This window comes from Micrasema longulum, unplaced genomic scaffold (genome assembly GCF_059751315.1).
Source record: "Micrasema longulum isolate JH-2025_06_02 unplaced genomic scaffold, ASM5975131v1 h1tg000691l, whole genome shotgun sequence".
In the NCBI taxonomy this organism is placed as follows: Eukaryota; Metazoa; Arthropoda; class Insecta; order Trichoptera; family Brachycentridae; genus Micrasema; species Micrasema longulum.
Window position 1 is genome coordinate 137,452 of NW_028277887.1, and position 23,680 is coordinate 161,131.

The 23,680-nt window shown below is 33.6% G+C and overlaps 1 protein-coding gene across 4 annotated transcripts in view; it reads right to left on the reverse strand.

The window, feature by feature from the left end:
* shot (dystonin-like protein short stop) overlaps nucleotides 1-23,680 on the reverse strand; it is a 495,344-nt gene that overhangs the window by 128,365 nt on the left and 343,299 nt on the right. The window contains exon 1 of one of the 4 annotated variants that reach the window (XM_088229646.1): nucleotides 20,958-21,181. The exons of the other annotated variants lie outside the window; for them this stretch is intronic. The gene's annotated coding sequence lies outside the window, so the exon portion shown is untranslated. Of the gene's footprint in view, nucleotides 1-20,957; nucleotides 21,182-23,680 lie in introns of those variants that run through there. 4 annotated transcript variants of the gene reach the window in all.

Genomic DNA, 23,680 nt, shown 5'->3' on the forward strand with positions numbered 1-23,680 from the left:
TTTGTAATCAATAAATTTAATAATAAATTGATTCAACGATATTTTAAGTATGTCAAAATCAATATATTTATATAATGGAGTGGTGGTAGTAGTTACAAAAAAAATATCAAGATACGCTGCGGTCGGTGTACCGATGGAGTGCCATATGCACCACTGAATGCGGTAATGGAATGATGGTAAAAAAAATACCACAAAACAAAAAACAATGAAAATAAATCATGATGATTTATCGACGTACATAATTTTCGCGTGGGCACATGACTATTGTTTTCAAAATTCAAACATATTAGTCCCACATTCATAACGAATATTGACGTTCCTTCAAGGTCGGCGTATTGAATTTCCCGCCGGATACACTCGCGTTCGAATAATATTCAAATAAATAATGAACCTTGCGAAGAATAGTGATGGTCGGATTTTTTCAATGTCGACTTTTAGTCAAAGGTCGACACAATTAACGTGGGAATTTTTTCTCTTCAACTTTGCCCACCCACAGAATTGCTTTTAGTTATAAATGTCGACATTTTAGATAAAAAAAAGTTAAACCATCAGTTATAAGAGTTGACAATGAGGAACTTCAGCCCTACGGGAAATTGGATACAAAAAATGTTTTCTTGGGCGCGGTAAAAATTAGAGCATTAAATTGTACGGCAAAATTTCTTGAAAACGCACAAATTTTATTTTTTTATAAAAACGCAGGACAGGTAAACGTCGTTTTGCGCCGATTTACAGCTACGCCGGTTGCTGCCGGCGAGGGGTTTCCCGGTTCGGCCGACACCAGACGACAGTAGGCGCCGCGATTCTAATAGCAGACACACTTTTACACGTTGTTTTATTCTATTACCGTGTATGCGAGCAGCCTATTGTGTGCGTGAAACTGTTTCCGAGTTAGTTTTCGTTTTGTTTTTAAGAAAAATAAAAAGGTATGATTATATTTTTTATTTTATTATTATTAAGATTAAAAGAATATTCAAATATTTGTAGTTTATGCTATGATTCTGCAAGAAAGGAAGCAACAATCAAAGCAAATGAAATTGGAAGCTTTTTTAAAAAAAGTGTGAGATTTTAATTTGGTACTGACGAGCTGGAGAGTTAGTATTTATTATTAAAAAATAACATTATTCATATCAAGAGATTATTATTTATTTTGTAAACGAATTTTCACTGTATTTATTAAATACATTTATGATTTATTTTGAATATATATAGGATATGTATTTAATAAACGTGTTAGATTGTTCTTAGAATTTTGACACGGAACCTAACCTTATATCTTCCATTATATTTGTGTTCATATTACGCCGATTTTTTTAACGCCGGTGTCTCTCGGAACAAAACCCCGGCGTAAAACGTTTACCTATACTTTGAACGACGTCACTGGTTCATATGAACCAACCAATGATATAAGAGCTGTGAAGGATATCCGATTTGCTTACCGTAAACGAACCAATCGGGAGAACGTCACACGCGGAGTTATTTCAGAAATAAAAAACTTTAAAAAACCATAGCGCTGATAATACAATATGTAAAAAAAAATGGCTTAGTTTAATAGTCTATTAACTCATTTGAAAAAAACACTGGACTACCACATTAAGATGAAAAGGTAAAGCTTTTGCAATAGAGAAATGAAAATACGTGTATTATTTAACTTTATGTTTTTGCCATCTTAAGTAAGCTTACATACAAAAATATTCCGAATAATAATGTCCCGATACGAAAATAGAACGCCGTAAACGTCATAAGAACAAATTGTTATTATGCTGCTTTTATTGCATTTTCCTCTCAATGGAGTCTGCTATCTACGCAAAGTCTTGTCTCGTCGCCTGCCAAGTCCCAGTTTTAAGATCTAGAATCGTCGTGTATTGACAAATATTTCAACAAAGATGTAGAACGAAAGAAGGACACAATACCTAGCGAGATGCTTGGATTTGTACTTCGAAAAAGATATTTCAATCATATTACTAAAATTCGCACTTCGTAAATACACTAGTCCGCAGCATACTAGAATACTGTTCCATCTTTGGGACCATTCTGAATCAAACCACATCCTCGGATTAGAAAAGGTTCAAAAGCGATTTTTGCGATACTTATATCTTAAAGAAAATAATAATTATCCATCATTATTTCTCGCAGGGACGCTAGATTAAAACACCCTCGAATCTTGTTGTCAGTTTAATGTAATCACTTAAAACAGTCAATAACGGGTCACTTTGTCTAAGAAGACTGATTTCTGACCTATCAAGTTTCACGTTAACACTTAAAACAGACAATAACGGGTCATAAGCGTTGTATAGGAAGACTCACTAGTGGCCTATCAAGTTTAAAGTGATCATTTAAAACAGTCAATAACAAGTCTTTAAACAACGCTTAAGTGCAAAGAAATTACAAACAGTCAATAACAGGTCATAAGCGTTGTCTAGGAAGACTCACTTGTGACCTATCAAGTTTAAAATGATCATTTAAAAAAGTCAATAACATGTCACAAGCGCTGTGTAAAGACTAAATAACGCTTGTGATCTATCAAGTGCAAAGTAATTACAAACAGTCAATAACAGGTCATAAGCGTTGTCTAGGAAGACTCACTTGTGACCTATCAAGTTTAAAGTGATCATTTAAAACAGTCAATAACAGGTCACAAGCGTTGTGTAAAAACTAAACAACGGTTGTGATCTATCAAGTGCAAAGTAATTACAAACAGTCAATAACAGGTCACAAGCGTTGTCTAGGCAGTCTAAACAACGCTTGTGACCTATCAAGTGCAATACGATCACTTAGTCAATAACAGGTCGTAAGTGTTGTCTGGAAGTCTAGACATTCTGCCCATGTATAATTTGTTACCGCGTTTTTTGTATGAAAAGAGAACGGGAGTTCAAAAGGACGGACCTAAATTAGAAAATAGAACGGCGCGCAAATGTCATGCCGGAAATACAGAGCGCGTTTGTTTCCAAACACATTCGCGTTTATTTATCGTTCGGAGAATCGATACCTACCACAAAGTAACATTATCTTTTTTTATGTCTAACTAAACTTAAACTTGCTCAATTTTACGCTCGAAATTCGACATTTAAATCCCGAACTTCCGGCCAACGGAGACGTTCCGCGCTCAAAAACATCAAAAGAAATTCGAGATTTAAATTGTTCACATGAAAAAGACCTCGTCAATTTTGAAATTCGTTAAATATTACGTGATTTAATATAATTTATGGCGGCCTCCGTGGTGTAGTGGTCAAGACGCTTGACTCATGCACGGAAGGTTCCGGGTTCGATTCCCGGTGAGAACACGGAAAATAAAAATGTGATTTTTCTCAAGCCTGGGTATTCTGTGATGTAATTCACCACTGTAATTGGGCCTCCTGGCCTGTTGTGGTGCAAAAATAAGTAAATAAATAAATAAATAAATAATCCATTTAATGAAAATATAGATACTTTCATTGCCCATTTTACTTGTATTTTCACGAATTTCCCTTTAATATTTGTCAGCATATACAAATATTTTTTTTATTTACGTACAATGCACCCCGTTTTTCAAAAAATATATATTTTAGGTACTGATAAATAAACTTCATATCATATTTTATTTTTATGAAATATTTAAAAATATTATTTTGTTTTTTCATTCTATTTTTTATATTTTCTTGTATATTTATTGATTATTTTAAATAGCACTTAAGATTTGTACAGAATATGTAAATAAATTAGAATTAGGTTATTTAATATTACGCGAGAACGTGACCACGGTGTGCCTCTTTATATACACAGTGTTTCAAGGCCAGACCGCGAAATTTCAGATGAATATTCCTACTGGTAAACTTTGAAAAAAATCGTAATAAATATTTTCAAAAGACAGTTTTATTTATGTTTTTTTTTTATAATCTGAAAATGGGGTAAATCATTAATTTCTCAGACTAGCATCACTTCCACAAACCCATATCCCTCCACAGCAAGAAATTAAATATTTACTCGATTTTCAAATTATTATAAATAAATTTTAAAAATTTGGAAAATATTTATTAGGATATTTTTTTTTTTTACCATGAGTAATGTTCCTCTGAAGTTCCGCGGTCTGGCTCTTAAACACCGTGTATATAAAAACAAGAACGGATCTATCTTTGACCCACGCCTGGTATAATGAGTTGAAATTTTAATAATTTTAATAAGTAAATATTTATATTATATTAAACCATAGAATTAAGAATAGTCCAGAAGGAGCGTAGAATCATATTTGAATACATCGGACTGTGTCCAATAATTTTTCGAATATGTCCAAATGTTTATTATTAATAAGAAATTGATTTTACCCCATAGGAAGTTTTGGCAGATTACAACAGCGGCGACAGGTTTAAGTAATCTCTTTACTTGTGTAATATTCACCACTCGACCAAGGTTTGAACGTCCATAATTTTATCATTCTTCCATGTTTATAAAGTTTATAAAAACACTGATAAGACCAACTTGTATGTTACAAAACGCTTTATTTATATATAAATATATTACGGTATTTTAAGATAAACAGAGATTTATGTCAACAGGTTGGATCTAGAGATAAACAAAATTATCAATAGGATTCATTTTATCAATATTATGCCACACTGTAATCCGTATTAACTAGTAAACCGGGTTAGTGTATATTCGATGTGACACCTACAAAGCAGTTGTATAAACTTTAACACAATGCTGAGTAAATTACGCGTGCAAACTCTAAAATGTAATGCGTAATGTCTGTATCAAAACTACAAAATATACTGGGTAATTTCTGTATACGTACTCCAAAACTTAGCATGCAATTTACGTAAACTACAAAATAAACCGTGTATTTTATGTACACTAACTACAAAATATACACTAACTCCAAAATTTACCGACCGAGTAAATTCTACACATAAGCTCCAAAATGTACCGGCAAATTTCTGTAGAAGATCCTTTATATATCGAGTAAATTCAAAAATATTCTGACTAATTTATGTGTATTTATATTATGAACTCCAAGACTAAACCGAAAAAACTATGCCGAGTAAATTTTTAAAATTAAAAGACCAAAATAAAGAGTGTATGTAATTATTATGTATGCTTGAGAGTGCATCGGTGATATGGAGTCCGCACGAAGCGAGACACTCCCTCATGTTGGAGAGGGTATCTCTACATGAGGAAGTATGGTAGTTATCCGTGGCTCTATCCCACTGGGTTCCTCTTGGGTGTGCTTGGGACCAACAGTTTGCAACTTAAAAGGGATGGGTCTACACTGACCCATTTTTTCAGACTGTTAAGGGGTTTTATCGATAACTTGGCCATTTTAGAGAGTATCAATTATTATGTTCCTGATGGCTATCTCCGACAGCGTCAGCACAGACGGTTTTACCTCCCGGTTTCCAGAACCAACCTGCCTCTGGTCATGCCGATTGGAAGAGCAGTCAAGCAGCTGAACATTATCACTTTGGAGGTCGACATCTTTCACATTAGTGAAACTATGTTTAGCCAAATGCTCTTGCTATTAGAGAGTATTATACCTTATTAATGTCGAACCATTGCTCAGGGGTTCTTGGTTTGATACAAAGTTCCAATTTAACGTTTTAAATCCTTTGTTATTTGTTATGTTACTTTGTGAATAATCATTTGGATTTGAATTTGAATTATTAGCGGCATAATCCCCCACACCTTCACAGCGGGAAACTACGAATTTGAGGTGATCAAGTCCTTTACGTACCGAGGTTCCACAGTCACCAGTAACAACAGTCGGTACACAGGAAGAAATCAGGAGGAGAATAATGGCTGCCAACCGTTGCTACTGCGCGCTTCAAAAACAATTACGGTCCAAACTAGTACGAAAAAATAATACCGTACCAAACTCAGATTTAACTAATCCTGACATACGCCTCCGAAACCTGGGTTATGACAAAGAATATTGAGGAAACCATTGCAGCTTTCGAAAGAAGAACCCTCAGAGTTGTCTATGGCCCGTGAGAGAAAACCACCATTGGCGTCGTCGCTACAATAGAGGGCGATACGATATCTACCGAGCGCCCGATGTAATCAACTCCATCAAGGTGGGACGCTCGAGGTGGGCTGGCCATATAATTAGAATGGACGAAGAAAGCCCCATAAAACGCCTAACTCTCTCTCTGTGCCACAAGGACGACGAAGACCAGGAAGGCCCAAAATGCGATGGATGGACTGCATCAGTTCAAATATGACAATGTTGGAAGTGGGGAACTGGAGAGGAAGGGCAGCAGACCGGCAAGAGTGGAGGATCAGATCAGCCAAGGCCCACCCAGGGCAGTAGAGCTTATGAGGATGATGTAATTATTGTAAGCCAATTCTAAACTATACCTACATTATTTACGTATGGAATCATCAAAATTCATGATATGGAACTGAACCGCTATAATATTATTTTGTAACCACTGTGGCGCCTCCGTCATAGACAATCCTCAAGGACCTACCGAGGAGCGAAACCACACAAGCGAACGCAGCTCGTTAAGTTACCAGCCTGCGGTTCGATACCCAGCCGGAAGTAGAGGGAGACAAGAACAAAGACTATAAAAAGCGCGAAGTTCAAGGTCCGTTCTTCTCTCCTTCTCCGAAATTCGACTGCAGTGCTGCCTCACATAAAATTAGTCTTCTATAAAACACGTGTTAGATGTAAATTTGAATTAAGTTAGATTTTATTGAATGTATAATAAAATATCTTTGCATTACACGCCAGTTTCTTGTAAAATAAATAGTGTTATCCATGTAAGTAAGCCGTTCTTATTTCTTGTGTGATAAAATATATATATGAATCCTTTTCCCCGCCACCTTCTGAAAAGAACGTAGTAGGGTGTTGAACGAGAGGTCATAAGGTACCGACGGGACCGATTGCAGGCTCCAACAGGGACGCGAGGCCCCGAACGGATGGATGCAGGTAAAAAGGAAGATAGCCTAATCCTACCTCACGCACACGCCTGTGAGTACAAAAGTTACACACGGCGTGTACAGAGAGACCCAACAGGTAAGCAAAACGCCACACCCACACCACGAATAATTTCCATATATTTATAAAAACAAAACTCCAAAATTTACGAAATCATCAAATACGCACAAAACTGTAACATATTTCTGCATGCGAATCCCAAAATTTACCCAGGCATCAAACAACTAAATTTCTGTATTACGAAACCAAAAAAAAAAATTGCAGTCATTGAATTTAGGAAGGTTCGTATTAAATTTACACATAATGTGTATAATATTCGTTTTGAAGAAGGTAATTTTATAAGAAAATGGGACTTAGTAATGCATCAACAGTTAGGATGTGAGCGGTTTACCAATTAAACACTGTTATATTTTTTGGCAACGAGAAACACCTGCTCATTATGCAACAGGCTTGTTCATCATAGTCTATAATGAACATTCCGTTTGATTATAATTTTGAACACTCTTTAATTGAGTTAGAAGTTGGAACCTAGGTTCTAGTTCCAATATTGTTTATGTTTTGAAATTCAAAACAGTCGTTGGATTTAATTGACAAACCTTGATTCATTAAAGTAAGATACTGAAATTCTGTTCAAATGAGAAAAAAAGTGCTACTGAAATTTGAATATGAAAAATGTTTTCTTACCCGCGGTAAAAAGCAGAGCATTTAATTGTAACGTGAATTTTCTAGAACATGTATGAAAAAATTAATAAAAATTGATATTTTAAATTAATTAATTATTCCGTTTCCGAACCTAATGGTGCATAGCGCACTGCATTGGTACGCCAATCGCAGCGTATCTTGATCATTTTTGTTACATGAAGGTAAGATGATCAGTTTTACGATATGGTATGGTACCAGTCCAGGGACTAGGTGAAAACACCCTTTAAAATAAATATTTCATATAAATCATACCCGAGACCTCTTGCATGGTAGTGAAACGCGCTGACCATTACACCACGAGGCCGACAGTAATAAAAATAGTATTTATAAAATAAAAAAACGAGAAAGAAAGATTTTTCTAATTTTTGTAGCTAATTGATTTAGTATTTAGTTCAGATTTTATATTTGTTAAATTAATAGCAAATATATATTAAATCATGATCAATTAACCTTGCTGTCCAATACCTATGACACAGATGTCCAAGCACTATAAACATGTGTCCAATTAATTGCTGTGATTTATGTGTTTTTCCATTAAAATAAATATATAAAAAAATAGGTATTCGTCTTTCACTAATTTCAAATTAGTTTTATAAAAGGCCATTGGATTCATGTCCAGAATGTGTAGATTAGTCAATTCATCACACGACTTGGAATTCTTTGGGATAGATCTTACGGCTTTTCGTAGATCTCTTCGCGACTAAACAGCGTGGGATGAAGTTGGATTGGCATGGTTTAGCTCGAAGTCTTATGTCATTTGTTTTTATGAATATTATTGTATTGCCCTTATTTGTATTTGCTAAATAGTTTTATGTTCTTTTTGTTCAGTTTCTTGTATTTATGTTTCTTCATGTAACTGTTGTAATTGGCTTAGGCCGTATATACAATATATAAATAAATAAATTCTACAGAAAAAAACCTTAGATGTTATTTTACTTTATCCGTACTGTTAAGATTAACAAATTACAACAAAGATGGAGAAGATTTTATAACAATAATAATTATGGATAACTTATATAGCGCCATTTTCGTAATACAATACCTCAAGGGCGCTTTACAAAGTGACTATGTAAAGATTTAAATTTAATTTTAACTTTTTAATTTAAGAAAAATAATGTACTTTGTCACCACATGCTAAGATTTTATTCAAATGATTTAGAGAACAAGTGGGTTTTAAGTTTCTTCCGAAACATCACTTCACTCTCTCAGTTTCGGACTTCGGATGCTGGGAGAGCATTCCATGCCGTAGGGCCTGCGACCGCAAATGCGCGTTCGCCGAATTTAGTGCGCTGTTTGCGTAGAGGTATAGTAACGTTTCCTTTCGACGTTGATGTAGCTGACCTAAGCATAAGACGTCTGTCAGCTAGTTCATCTGGAATGCAGAGTTCCTTTAGATATTCCGGAGCAGAGTTGTACAGTGACTTATACATAAGCCAACAGAGTTTGTATTCCACCCTCTGTGGTAAACGTAGCCAGTGTAATTCCCCGAAGTAGTGGAGTGATATGACTGAACTTAAAAATTAAAAAAATAAGTCTCGCTGCGGCATTCAATACAGACTGTAAGCGAGTCATTTTATTCATTGGTAGACCTGCATAGATACCATTACAATAATCTACTCTAGACACTACAAACGCATTTATTAATTTTAGATAAGGAAATATGAAAATCTGGGCATACAGGGCGTTTGACCCGTCATTGGCTAGATTATACGCTTTAAAATAATAATTTTAAAAATATTCATATTGTTAACAAGTTTCAGTTCGTTTGAAACAATTCATGTTTTCAAATGGGCATTCAAACTGGCCTGATTTAAAACGATTATAAATTGCGAACCAATTTAAATTTAAAAATATTACTTTATTGAAATTTCTTCGGCGGATGGTTGGTAAGATACAAATCAAGTGGTCCAATTATTTTTCGAATGTTGTCAGATTACAGCGAAAAGATTAAATGCAAATCTGGTATTGCCAGTTTTGGGCAATTAATTGCAGGCATTTTGTAAGGAAGTCGATTTATCTCCGATAGTAATGCGAGGTAAACAACATGTTTCGATTCGCTCACTAATATCCTCTGGGCGTAGATTCGCATAAATAATAGAAAATGTTACAGGATGTTATTTATAGCGGATTAATAATTAGCGGATAGCGAAAAAGTTATTTCATAAATCATTACGGTCCTTTTTTGATAAACATCAGTAGTCTAATAATTACAAGCTGTTTTTTGTTTGTTTTTATTTTTATACGTTTTTATTTGCCTATTTATTTTTAGTGTTTACACGGTAGATACAGTTCTATGATTGTAGAAAAATTAAATATAAATAATGCAATCAAACGGTTTATCGATTTGCAAATAAATTCGCTTACACGATTAATTTTTATCGAATGAGGAAGTTCAGAGGTTTTTAATTTATTTGTTAAAAGACTATCAAACTCATCATCATCAGCATTCCATGTCCGCTCCCTAGTTAAGGCATATAGTATCCACAAAAACCAGGCGAGAGAGGTGTGCTTGTCAATTTAATTGATAGATGCATCGAGAAAATAGGAAACTGGATGGCTGAAAACAGACTAACATTAAACCCGTCAAAAACTGAACAACTGTGGGTGGCTTCAGCCAGACGACAGAATTTGATCCAGGATACGGCCCTACCCAATGTAGGGAGTACCGCTTTACCCACCGTTAAACTACTGGGAGTTTTACTAAATTCTGACCTTTCTCTTGACGCTCAAATTAGTAGAACGATAAGTTCATGCTTCTACCAGCTGAGACAAATTAAATGCATACGCAAAAATTTGCCGGTTGATGCCGCCTGTAAATTAATAAATGCGTTTGTAGTGTCTAGAGCCGATTATTGTAATGGTATCTATGCAGGTCTACCAATGAACAAAATGACTCGCCTACAATCTGTATTGAATGCCGCAGCGAGACTTATTTTCGGAATCTCTAAGTTCAGTCATATCACTCCACTACTTTGGGAACTACACTGGCTACGTTTTCCACAGAGGGTCGAATACAAACTCTGTTGGCTTATGTATGAGTCACTGCACAACTCTGCTCCGGAATATGTAAGGGAACTTAGCATTCCAGGTGATCTAGCTGACAGGCGTCTCACGCTTAGATCAGCTACGTCAACGGCGAGAGAAAAAGTTATTATGCCTCTACGCAAACAGCGCACTAAATTTAGTGAACGCGCATTTGCGGTCGCAGGCCCTATGGCATGGAATGCTCTCCCAGCAGAGGTGCGAGGCTGTGAAAGTGAAGTGATGTTTCGGAAAAAAACTTAAAACCCACTTGTTCTCTAAATCATTTAAATAAATCCATAGCATGTGACAGCAAAATAAATTGTTGAAATAAAATTACAAATTTAAAAGCTTCAATTATATTCATTTAACAATAGAATTACTATGTAAAGCGCCCTTGAGGTATTTTATTACGAAAATGGCGTTATATAAGTTATCCATAATAAAAATAATAATAAAAAGAGCCTCCATGCATCTCTATCGGCTGTCAACTCCTTTGCGTCCTCCCAAGTCGTGTTCTCGTCCCGAAGTTCTGACATAAACTGCCGACGAACAGTCAGCAGTGGACGTCGAGGACGTCGAGAACCTGATGCCTTGTAAAATAGACAAGCGTGGTTAAGGCTCTCGGGAGGCATCCGCAGCACATGGCCAAGCCAACCGTATCGCCTCCGCTCGATGACATTTGTCACCGGAGCCAGCTGCGTCCGTTCTCTTATTACTTCATTCCGCACAAAGTCAAACCACCGCACACCCGAGATTCTTCTGAGAAACCTAACTTAACTCAGTATTTTGCTGTTTTGGGCCCTAGTGAGGTGCCACGATTCGCATCCGCGGAGGAGAATAGGTGTTATGCAGGCGTTATATACGCGGCATTTGGTTTTCACTGAGTAACTATCCGATCTTTAGACAGCCTTTATACTGTTGAATGTGGTGCCTGCTACTCCCAACCGCAGTTCCAGTTATTTTTGAAAGCTGCCATTTTCCGTAACATATACTCCCAGGTATTTGAAACTCTCGACCTTTTCGGTGACTTAATTTGACAGAGTCAGGGGATTTTGGGCATCAAGGCATGAAGTGTTACACAGTACATGGGTTTTAGCAATACTGATTTTTAAACCCATGCATGCGGAGTACCTATTTGGGCTTTCTACAGTGACCTGAAGACCCCCGACTGAATCGTCAATTATAACCGCATCATCGGCGTACTAACTCAAATTTTGGTTTTCAATTTTTGTAATATGTGCGTTGCGATTTATTAAAGTTTTGTATTTCTGAAATAACTCCGCGTGTGACGTCAGAGCTTCTCTTCCGCTTATTCTCAATCAGTTCTGCCCATTGGTGCATTGACGGCGAGCAAACCGAAAATCTTCCACAACTCTCTTATCATTAGTTGATTTATATGAACTAGTGACGTCGTTCATTTTTATAAAAATATTTTTCATTATTTTTTTCGTACATTTTCAGGAAACTTTGCCGAACAATTCAACGCTACAATTTTTACCGCACGCAAGAAAACACTTATTGTATCCAATTTCCCGTAGGGCTGAAGTTCCTCGTTGTATAATTTTAGGTAAATATTATTATTTCGAAACGTGTGTTAGCGATAGTGAACGTTATTGGTAACATAAAGACGAGTGATAATTAAATCCACAAATTTGAAATAACCAGTTTCCAGTTTCATCGCTTTCGCGACCTTCAATAAGACACATTTATTATTACAATTATTAAACAGAATTCTATTTGAAATAAAAATACTTTGTTTTTAAACACTTATTATTTATTTAGTTGGTTTCGGAGCAACATGTGCTCCTTTATCAATGGATTTAAAGTGTTTAAACTAAACTATTCAAAAAAAAATTGAAGGCATTATTCCTACAATTTAAGAAAAACACAAAAAAATAGTGCTAAGTAAAGTAATTAAGATTAACATATTAAAACAGAGATAAAGAACATTTTGTAGAAGGTATTATAGAAGTCTAGGCATCTACAGGGCTTATGACCTGTCATTGGCTGGTTTAAGTGGCAACTTTACACACTGTGTAACATTCACCATTCTGCCCATATTTAACATCTATATCCCTTCAGCTCTTTGACTTCACAAAAATCAACATTTGAAAAAATTTAAGGGATATAGATGGTCAAATTTTGGCAGAATGGTGAATGTAACAGTGTGTAAAGTGGCCACATAAACCAGCCAATGACATTTCATAAGCCCTGTAGATGCCTAGACTTTAATATTACCTTCCCTAAAATGTTCTTCATCTTTATTGTAATTTGCTAAATGAAATGCTTTTATTTATTTTTAATAACAAAAATATGACTTTTTTATTTTATAACTTTCCTGTTAAAATTTTTATTTTAAAATAAAATAAATACAAAAGAACTTTTAATTTTAATTCGTACTCTTTTATTACTTTTAATAAGTTTTTTTCTCATTTTAATATTATTTCCACTGATATAAATACTAAATAGAAACCTTTTTACTTCGATATTCATTTTTAAACTACGAGTACTTTCATATATTAAAATATTTGAGTTTATCCAAATGTTTGTCGACAAAAGGCTAGATTGCACCCCCTCGGGAGTTATTAAGATTAACAAATTACAACAGGGATGGAGAATACATTGAAGAAGGGAATTTGAAAGTCTAGGCATTTACAAGGCTTATGACCTGTCATTGGCTGGTTTAAGTGGCCACTTTACTCACTGTGTAACGTTCACAATTTCGCCAATTTTTGAACATTCATATTTCTTCAATTCTTCCAGTTGTTGATTTTGGTGAATCATATGTGTTTTTTTCCCTTATAATATTATTGCACTTGAACAAATAAAAAAAGTCAATTGATAACCTTAGCATGTAAAATAATATGGAAACTTCGCTGGTCCATTAGAGATAATTCTAATTTTGTATTAACATTTTACAACAGAGATGAAGAACATTTAAGAGAAGGTAATATATAAGTCTAGGCATCTACAGGGCTTATGACCTCCCAATGGCTGGTTTAAGTGGCCACTTTACACACTGTGTAACATTCACCATTTTGTCTATATTTGAACATCTATATTCCTTTAATTCTTTCATCTGTTGATGTTTGTGAAGTTAAAGAGCTGAAACCTTTGTTTATGCGGGTTAGATTCATCTAATTGAATTATTTCACCTACATACTAGGCAACGCCTGAAGATATTATTTTTTCAATTTCTATACTTATGTTAATATAAACAGCTCCCCAGGGAGTTGAATCCAGTCCTTGTCTACAAAAATTTGGACAAACTCAAAATATTGTCTAATTTTGAAAACTATAAAACTATGTAATTGTACTGTATGTTTCTTGAATAAAAGAAAAAATAAAAAACATTGTTTATAACAGCTTATTTTTTTTTCTACCGACCGGTTTCAAAGCTATGCAAGCTTCTTTATGAAGGAATAATCGATTAATGAATTCTATTCTTCTTTATTTTATATTAAGATATTAACAGTGCATACTTAATATTACATGGAACATATGGAGTTAATAAAATTAAGTCTATTTGTCATGATGTTCTTGTAAATATGGGAAGTGTGAAGTGAGATGGATACGATCTTTAAAACTAGACAGGAGTAGACAAAAGGTCGGTAGAATTTTTTTTTATGAAAAACAAAGTATTTTATATTTATTTTATCACAATGAATAACCACAAAGCCAGTGCTTCAAATATAAATGTGACTATCTTTAAATCATTGGAACAAATTTGACTTAAACACCTAGTCATTATATGAGTACAAAAAGTCAATTTTAAGAGGCAAAGATTTGCCGTTTGAAAAGTAATTATATTTAAGTTACATAAAACTTTTAAATACATTTTTTATAAAAAATACGTAATTATCTAACGTTGATTTATATATATTTTTTACGGTGCGATTTTTAAAGAACAGCGTTTTAAAATGGAAAAATACTATGATTTTTATTCAATTTTTAATTAAGCCTTATAGTGTAAATAAAACGCAAACAAAAACACACACAAAACATACTGTGACAGTTGAAAACCATCTTTTAACACTTATAATCCCGCAATTTTTATTTTTGCTGTCAAAACTGCATTTAAAAAAGGTTTACAGAATAATGTGTACAACATTTAAAAGTTGCGGAAATTTTATATGCACTTTTTTATGAACATCTGATACACAATTTTCACTGCGCCGGAGAATTACGTAGCAAAAATCAATACATTCCGAAGCGAAATATAAATAATAACCACTTTGAAACTTGTGAATTGTTATATTTGTTAATTTTAATTGAGTTTTTTCACTGATCCATGTATGAATTGGTCAAAACGTGTTAAAATCCGAGCCGAATCACAGGTCTAGGTTAATTCTCGGCACAAGTGTCAGATTTTAGGTTATGTTTTCCGTCAAGAGTGTGAAACTCTCTTCTGGCGGCGAGTTTCGGGAAAATTCCGCGCCGGGGGAGTGGCGCCGCGCGGCGCTCAGCTGTTCCGACGCCCGGTCTAATAAAAAATAATATATTGTCCCGAATATAAAGCTAAGCGCAATATTTATATGCGCCCGAAATGGGCGGGAACGACGCGACCGGCGCGGGAGAAAACAAACGACAGACGGGAATTCGAAATTCTAAATTTAATATTAAATCGTTCGAAAGAATCGCCAGTATTTGGAAAATTATAACTGGCGGGTATATTTGAATTTTAGTCGAGAATCACGGTCAGATATTTGAATTGTTAACGAATTAATTACCGTAAATCATACATAGGCATATTATTATTAGACGTACCTGTAAAAATATAATGACCTCAATAAAAATGTAGACATTTTTAACAGCACTTCGAATATTTACAAAAAAAATATTCATAGAGTTAATTATTTGGTATAGTTACTGAATGTGGTTTGAATGACGTATGTCGTTTATGCATATGTACCGTATGCAATGCATGTGTATATATTTATGTGCATGTTTTATATATGCATGTAAATGTGTGTATGTACGTATGTATGTGTGCATGCGCGTGTATGAGTAAATGTGTATGTATGCATGCAAATGTATGTTTTATATATGCATAGAAATGTGTGTATGTACTTATGTATGTGTGCATGCACGTGTATGAGTAAATAAATATGTGTATGTACGTATGTATGTGTGCATGCTCGTGTATGAGTCAATGTGTATGTAAATGTATGCATGCACACGTTTGTTTTATATAATCATATAAATGTATGTATTTAAATCTTAGGGTAAAAACACGCCACTGGTTAGTCGCCCATTCAGAAAAAAATCATTTTTTGATTATTAACTACGAAATTAGCTACAAATTAGATACGACGGGCCGTAAGTACCCAGGTCGAGAATTGCAATCGCAAACTGAAACCGCCCGTTACACTTTATTGTTCAACTAATTTGGAACCCTTTTGTTTTACAATAGAGCTAAAGGGCTTTTCTAGTAAATTATTACTCTGAGATATAAACGATTCTAACAAACATTGCATACAATTATGTAATACGTGCCGTTTGTCCCATAAGGCGAAAAACGTCTCATTTTTAGGTAACTAGAAAAATATCATCATTCCCTTTCTGCATTCAATGGTGCATAGGGCACTGCATTGGTACACTGATCGCAGCGTATCTTGATCATATTTTTTGTGTTACATGAAGGTAAGATGATCAGTCGTACGCTCTAGGTGGCCAGTCCAGGGACTATGAAATATTCTAGTTTTAAAACACCTTTTTAAATAAATATTTCGTGTCAACAAATAGCAATCATTAAGTGTCGCCTGTATTTATTGAATTGTGTATATTTTATGTATGCATGTATGTGTATGCACATAGATATATGTATGTGTATATATTTATATATAAACATACATATATATAAATATGTGTATTCTAGTAAGTTTATATTTCATTTGTCTCTTTTTTCTTTAAAGTAATAATTTGTAAATTATATTTACGTATTAAAATGTGATTGCCTAGCTTGGAACGGGGTACGTACTCTTCAAGCTGGGCAAAGTTTTAAACAAAAAAATGTAAATATGATAAAATGTGTAAATAAATTAGAAAACCAAGTCGGGAATCGAACCTGAGACCTCATGTTGGTAAACAAATGCGCTGACTATTACATTACGAGGTGGACTCAAAGTTTGGAGAATTAAAAATATGCACATTTTAAACCTTTGTAAAAAATTTATTCAAGTCGCACGGAAAAAATAAAAATAGCGTTACCATCGTTTTTTGGCTTATTTGAAAATAATAATAAAAAACGTGAATAGACCAAATTATATACAAATACGAAAAATGATAGATTTTATTGTTATAATTATTTCGTATTTACTGCATTTTGTGGTTACCTACTGTATTGTATAGGACTCGTCGCACATTATTCATTCTATGTGTATCAGTTAAATTTTAAAATAAAATCCTTTTTTTTTTTTCAGAATACGGTTTTGAAATTTAACATACTTAAAAAAAAATACAATTTATATTATTCCGTCATTTGAATTTTAACAAAAAGGTTTCTAATTTTTTGCCAAGCTCTTTATTGTACCATTTTTAATACAATTTACAAGTTTTAAACAATATTTTTTTTATACTTACGCACCCACACACACGCACCCTCTCCCTCATTCATTCCCACACGCACATGTATCCTCTCCCTCAATCATTCACGCATACACACATTCACATACACATGAATACAAACGTCACACAAATACAATTACTAAACCTCTTTTCTTATATATTATGTGCAACTTCACAAACATCAACAGATGAAAGAATTGAAGGAATATAGATGGGCAGAATGGTGAATGTTACACAGTGTGTAAAGTGGCCACTTAAACCAGCCATTGACAGGTCATAAGCCCAGTAGATGCCTAGACTTCTATATTACCTTTTCTTAAATGTTCTTCTTGTTGTAATATGTTAATATTATGTGTCATTATATTTACAGTGCAATTTTTTAATTGGCTTTAGCATTGTTAAGATTGTTCTACTTATTTTGTTTATGTAATAGCTGTAAAATTCCAAATAAAATTAAATAAAATAAAATAAATAACGAATCATCAGCGAAATAAAGCTATTACTAGTTGAGTGAGTATCTTCATTAAATCATTAAATTTATCCAAATAATTCGGTAATCCGTACAATGATAACCTTCTGAACAACGCGACTTATCAATTAAACACATTTTGGTACAAATTTATTTCAAAGTAAATTCAAACATGCGAAAACCTTCAACTATAAAATACATTGAGTCGTAAAATCGTTTCTAAAAATGATTAATAAATATCTTTTTTTTTATCTCATTCGCAATTTATGTAATACAGTAAATATTACTAACTCATATTGGTTCGACCACACTGACAAGTCAATATCACACAAAAAAAATACAAAAAAATGTATGTCAGCACTTTAAATAAAAAAAGTAAAATGAATTAGTTTTTCTTATTGTTGTGATTCTTCTTTCCTAGTCCTAAACTAATAATTGCGCTTAAGGCACCGGTCCATAAAAACGGTAAAATATTACAGCGAAAAAATCGGATACTGACGAATTTCAGCCCTACGGGAAATTGAATACAAAAAATGTTTTCTTGCGCGCGGTAAAAATTGGAGCAGTAAATTGTGGGCAAAGCTTCCTGAAAACGTAGGATTTTTTTATTTTTTTTAAACAAACTACTTTGAACAGCGTCACTTATTCATGTGAATCAACCAATGGGAAGAACTGATCGAGAATAAGCGGAAGAGAACCTCTGACGTCACACGCGGAGTTATTTCAGAAATACAAAACTTTAAAAAATCATAGCGCTGAACACGATGCATAAAAAATATAAAAAAAACATGTATCATTTGTGTAATTACATTAATCAATAAAAAAAAACACGTAACTTCCTCATTATTTAGGTTAGATTAATTTCAACACTTTTTTATATGTTTACAATGTCTGTAAAATCTGAAAAAGATTAAAAACAACCTTTAGATTTGTTAATTAAAACATTGGCAAAAAAGGATGGGTTTTTGAATTTTTAGCACTATTTTCGTGAAAATCACCTCAAGAGGGTTTCAAATGGAATTTCAAAACCTCTTGCGGCAACAGAGCAAATGTGAGGTTAAGATTGAAATTCCGTGTTTAGATTTTTTTTTTGTTTTGTAAATTCTTCAATCGTCAGACTACACTTGTTCCGAAAAAAGTATGAAGAAATTAATATTTTTCGTTTGTCTGTTTTTTTTAGGTAAAAAATATTAAGGCGATAAAATAAAAATAATTTACACTATTCGAATGCTGTAAAAATCGCCATGACTTCATATTTTTTTGCTTATCTACGCCTTAATAATACCTAACGTAAACTTATTTTTTTCCCCTAAAACTGTTATAATTTTTCAAACACATCAAATTGTGTACCTACCTTATTTACAATATTTTATCTTTATATCTATAAATCATAATGTCATTCGATTCTTCAAAAAAAAAGTTATTTATTAGATAAATACCTACATATTAACTTGTTATTCCATTAAACTCTTCAACTAATATAAAAGCCCTCGAGGCGTATATAGATAATAAATAAATAAATTATTTCTTATCATTATAATATTTTTATTGGAAATTTTAATTAATATAGGTGCTAGATTACAACACGTCTCGCATCAAAATACGCAAATATTTTATTCATTCCTCTCAATGAGTAATTCCAGCCCAACCCGGAATTAAATTTTAAAAATGTTTTCGTGTACACGTGAAAATTTAAAAATTTTGGAGTAGGATGAAATATCTCAAAAACGCACACAAAAATAAATAAAAAATGTTAAAAATAGTATTCATTTTAAAATCATAAATAATGACGTCACTCCTTATATCTACGTGTAGTAGTACCGGTTTCCGCTTTAAAGGCCCCGCACCTTGTAAGGAACGTTTTGACCATAGAAAAAAAAAAGAGTATAATTTGTGGTTGAAAAGTTTTGACATTTCAACAGCGTTGCCAGATCTACGTTCGTAAAAACAACCATAACATAGAAATGAGCAAATCACGATCAACTAAATGAAGTAATCGAAGCAATATTCCATAGATTCTTGTCAGTTTTGTTATTGGCTGGAGAAATACAACTTACCACGGTCAGAGAAAGTAAAAACGCCAACCGTTTCATGACGTCACTACTTAAAAGTGACACACTGATTACAGTCATTTGGCGCGGTGTTTGATAAATGTAACTTTAAAAAATCATATCTTTGTAAATAACGCACAAAAAAAATTGCTTACTTAAATAGTACGCTAATAGAAAAAAAATTTAGAAAACAGTGGAATTCCTCATTATAATATGAATAACTTGTACGGTGTAAAAGTTTAGTTATAAAATCTAATGAGCGTAAAATACCATTAAAAGTTCGCTAAATAACTTTGGACGGAATCGCGAAAGTGGAAGACTAAAAACTGGTATAAAAAACTTAATAACGTAATAAATTTGTTTCGTTTGAATTTGAAACATCCCAATCACGAATTTTAGCCGCGGGTAATCTAAATAAATCATATCAAAACAAAAAATATCCAATTAAGTCCATAATAATGTTACGTAAGGTATATTAAAATTAAAAGAACGCCGGTATTTCTAGTGAAATCTTGTGTAATGCGGACCAGCGAAATACCATTTACGTAATATATTTACGAAAAATTCAGAAATTATTCATATAAATTCGTAAATATTCACTGAAAACTAAAAAAATATGCACATAATTTCACGCACTAAACACAAAACAACACAATTGGAACCAATTCGAATTTATACACAGAGATAAATAGCACAGAACTCTTGATTAACATCCAAAATAATAAAATTTGGCGCAAACTTCACACTATCGTTCGTAAAATTAAATTCTAATCACCGAGATTGCATTTTGAATTTGTGTTTGAAATCGCGCGCGCGTTTTCAATTTCAAACAATCTAAATCGACGCGGGATTACACGCGAAACCGAATCCGTATTTTGAAAATGACCGGCGTTCGAATAACACGAGTAAAATTCACACGGAACTCTTTATTTACATCCGAAATAAAGAAAACCGGCGTCAACTTTACAGATGCAAAACGAAATCAAACATTCGGATTTTGAAAACGACCGGCGTTCGAATTACGCGTGTAAAATTCACACAGAACTCGAATAAAAAAAACCGGCGTAAACTTTACATATACGAAACGAAATTAAACATTCGGATTTGGAAAACGACCGGCGTTTGAATTACGCGTGTAAAATTCACACAGAACTCTTTATTTACATCCGAAATAAAGAAAACCGGCGTCAACTTTACAGATACGAAACGAAATCAAACATTCGTATTTTGAAATTACCGGCGCTTGAAGTACACTTGGAAAACTTCACTATTTACGACTGTTAAATTGTTTTTTAGATTAGCCACCAGCACGGGGAATGAATCGATAAAATTGTTTCGTTCGTTTATCGCGTAGATTAAACGATATAATCCGCGGCGATGTAATATTATTTTTAAGCTCTAACCGTACATATCGTCGTATGTATGTATAGATCCGCGCGCCGCGACGTCCAATCTACGTCTGAAGAGTAAAAAAGAAAACGAAAATACTAACGCGGCCGCGTCCGGTACGTCAAAGCGAGTTTAACTCTTGCGCGGCTGTGACGTCACACTAGGCTACATACGACACAAGACTTGATATATCTCTCTTTATTTTTTTTAATGATGAAGTTGTATTTTTTATAATCTTCAAATGGACATTTTCACACCGGATTTGGAAAGGAAAATTTGTATAAATATGCTGGATTTTGATTAAAAAATATTTATCTTTGCTACGCGAAGAATGAATGTCCGCCGACAGCAATAAATCTGTATGAGAAAGAGCACGAAGATGGAACTCATAACAAGGAAAACAGAGATGCTGTTCTGTGGCCAGTGAAACAGATTCAGTTGGTTATTGACAGTGATAGGGGTCGCGCGCATCTAAAATGAACGGCGTATTTATAATTTTTAATTTATTTTGCTATTACAGGGTAATATTATACGTTTATTTTTATACATTATGGAATAGGAATTATTAAACAGTACGTCTCCTTGATTTTTTTTCAAATGCCAGAATGTTCCGCGCGCAAAGGAATAATTTACCACAGTCTTTTAAGAGTTAAAAATGACGTTTATATTTATATACGAAGTATTAAAAACGATTGGTAAGAGCGGTCACGATTTAGACGTCCATTATAGATAATAATAAAATAATGTATGTTTTTAACTCTAGTTAGCTAATTGATGTTTTTGACACGAAGCGTTTAGATAGTTTTGAAAACAAAGTAAATTAGATAAACGTTATTTTAAATACGATAATACACTTACATAATTAGGTTATTAAAAAACATGGGCGGAAATAATAACGAAAAATAAATACACACATTATGTAGACTTCTATCATATAATCAGAAGATCCTCGATACAAAGACAACTTAAACAAATGAAAACCTTTACCAATTTCAGACAAAGGAACTTCAAGTATCAAGCAATTAAAAATTTATAATTTACTTCCACTGTTTATTTAAAAAAAGTAAAGATATTTAAAAAATATATATTTAAGATGGCCTCCGTGGTGTCTTGGTAAAGACGCTTGACTAACGTACGGAAGGTTCCGTGTTCGATTTCAGATGAAAAAAATGTGTTTTTTCTCAAACCTGTAGATAGTAAGTAAAACGGCCAATCAAATTTATTTCAAGTTAACCTATATAGTTTTTACAATATTTGAGTTCGCCAAAATGTTTGTAGACAAAATACTGGATTTCACCCCCTCGGGAGTCATTAAGATTAACAAATTACAGTAACCCGTTATACAGTTTTTATTTAACAACAACAACAAACCATCACGCCGTTTCCCCGTAAGGGTAGGCAGAGAGGATAGAACGCCACAACACTCAATCTTTGCATAAGGATCTCGCTTCCTCTACATTCATACATCTTCTCATGCACGCGCGCCGGTGATTCCGACTTTTGACATGTCCACCTTTAAGTATTTGTTGGATTTGGTCATGCCATGTCTCTCTCGGTCTTCTTCTATTTCTGCATCCATCAACATTCGCATTGTAAATATTCTTAGCCGTTCTTTCGCTGTCCATTCGTTCTACATGTCCAAATTTATATATATTGTTTCCTTGGAATTTTTAAATGTTTAAAATAAATATATTACATACTATACAGGTACACAGAAAAAATAAAGATACGTGTAGTGTTTTACGACAGTGGGTAATGTATTTTTTGTCCGTAGGTATATTATAATGTTTTGTGTTTGAGGAAGACCGAGAAAGACATGGCATGACCAAATCTAACAAATTCTTAAAATGGACATGTCAAAAGTCGGAATAATCGGCGCGCGTGCATGAGAAGATGTATGAATGTAGAGGAAGCGAGATCTTTATGCAAAGATCGAGTGTTGTGGCGTTCTATCCTCTCTGCCTACCCTTACGGGGAAACGGCGTGATGGTTTGTTTGTTTGTTTGTTTGTGTCATTTGTAAAAAGGAAATGGTTTTTTGTTATCTTATTATGAAAAAATATGGATATTCAAATATAGCAAAACGGTGAATGTTACACAGTGTGTAAAGTAGGCAATTAAATGATCTAATAACAGGTCAAAAGCCATGTAAATGCCTAGACTTCCATATTTCCTTTTCTAAAATTAGTGTTCTCCATTTCTGTTGTTATTTGTTTATTGCTACGTATTGCAATTCATTGATACGTTATATTATTTACTGTGGAAACTGTATACAGACTTTTTTACAATTTATGGAAATGTTATTTTTATTTTCTGCAAGCATTTGGTATTATTTTCCTAAAACAAAAATATATTTAAAAAACCGAGACCCACAGAATGCTAATTGGTCAAATAAACAAGTGATACTGTAACAACATATGGAAATTTCAGTTGTGATCGACTTGAGTGGAATACCATCAAGAAGCATCAGTAAAACGTCCAAATATAAATACAATTGCATTCATATCTGTAACTGTAAAGTAACAATTATAAATCTTTGTTTTAAACCACTTGAGGGGATGTTTACTGGTGT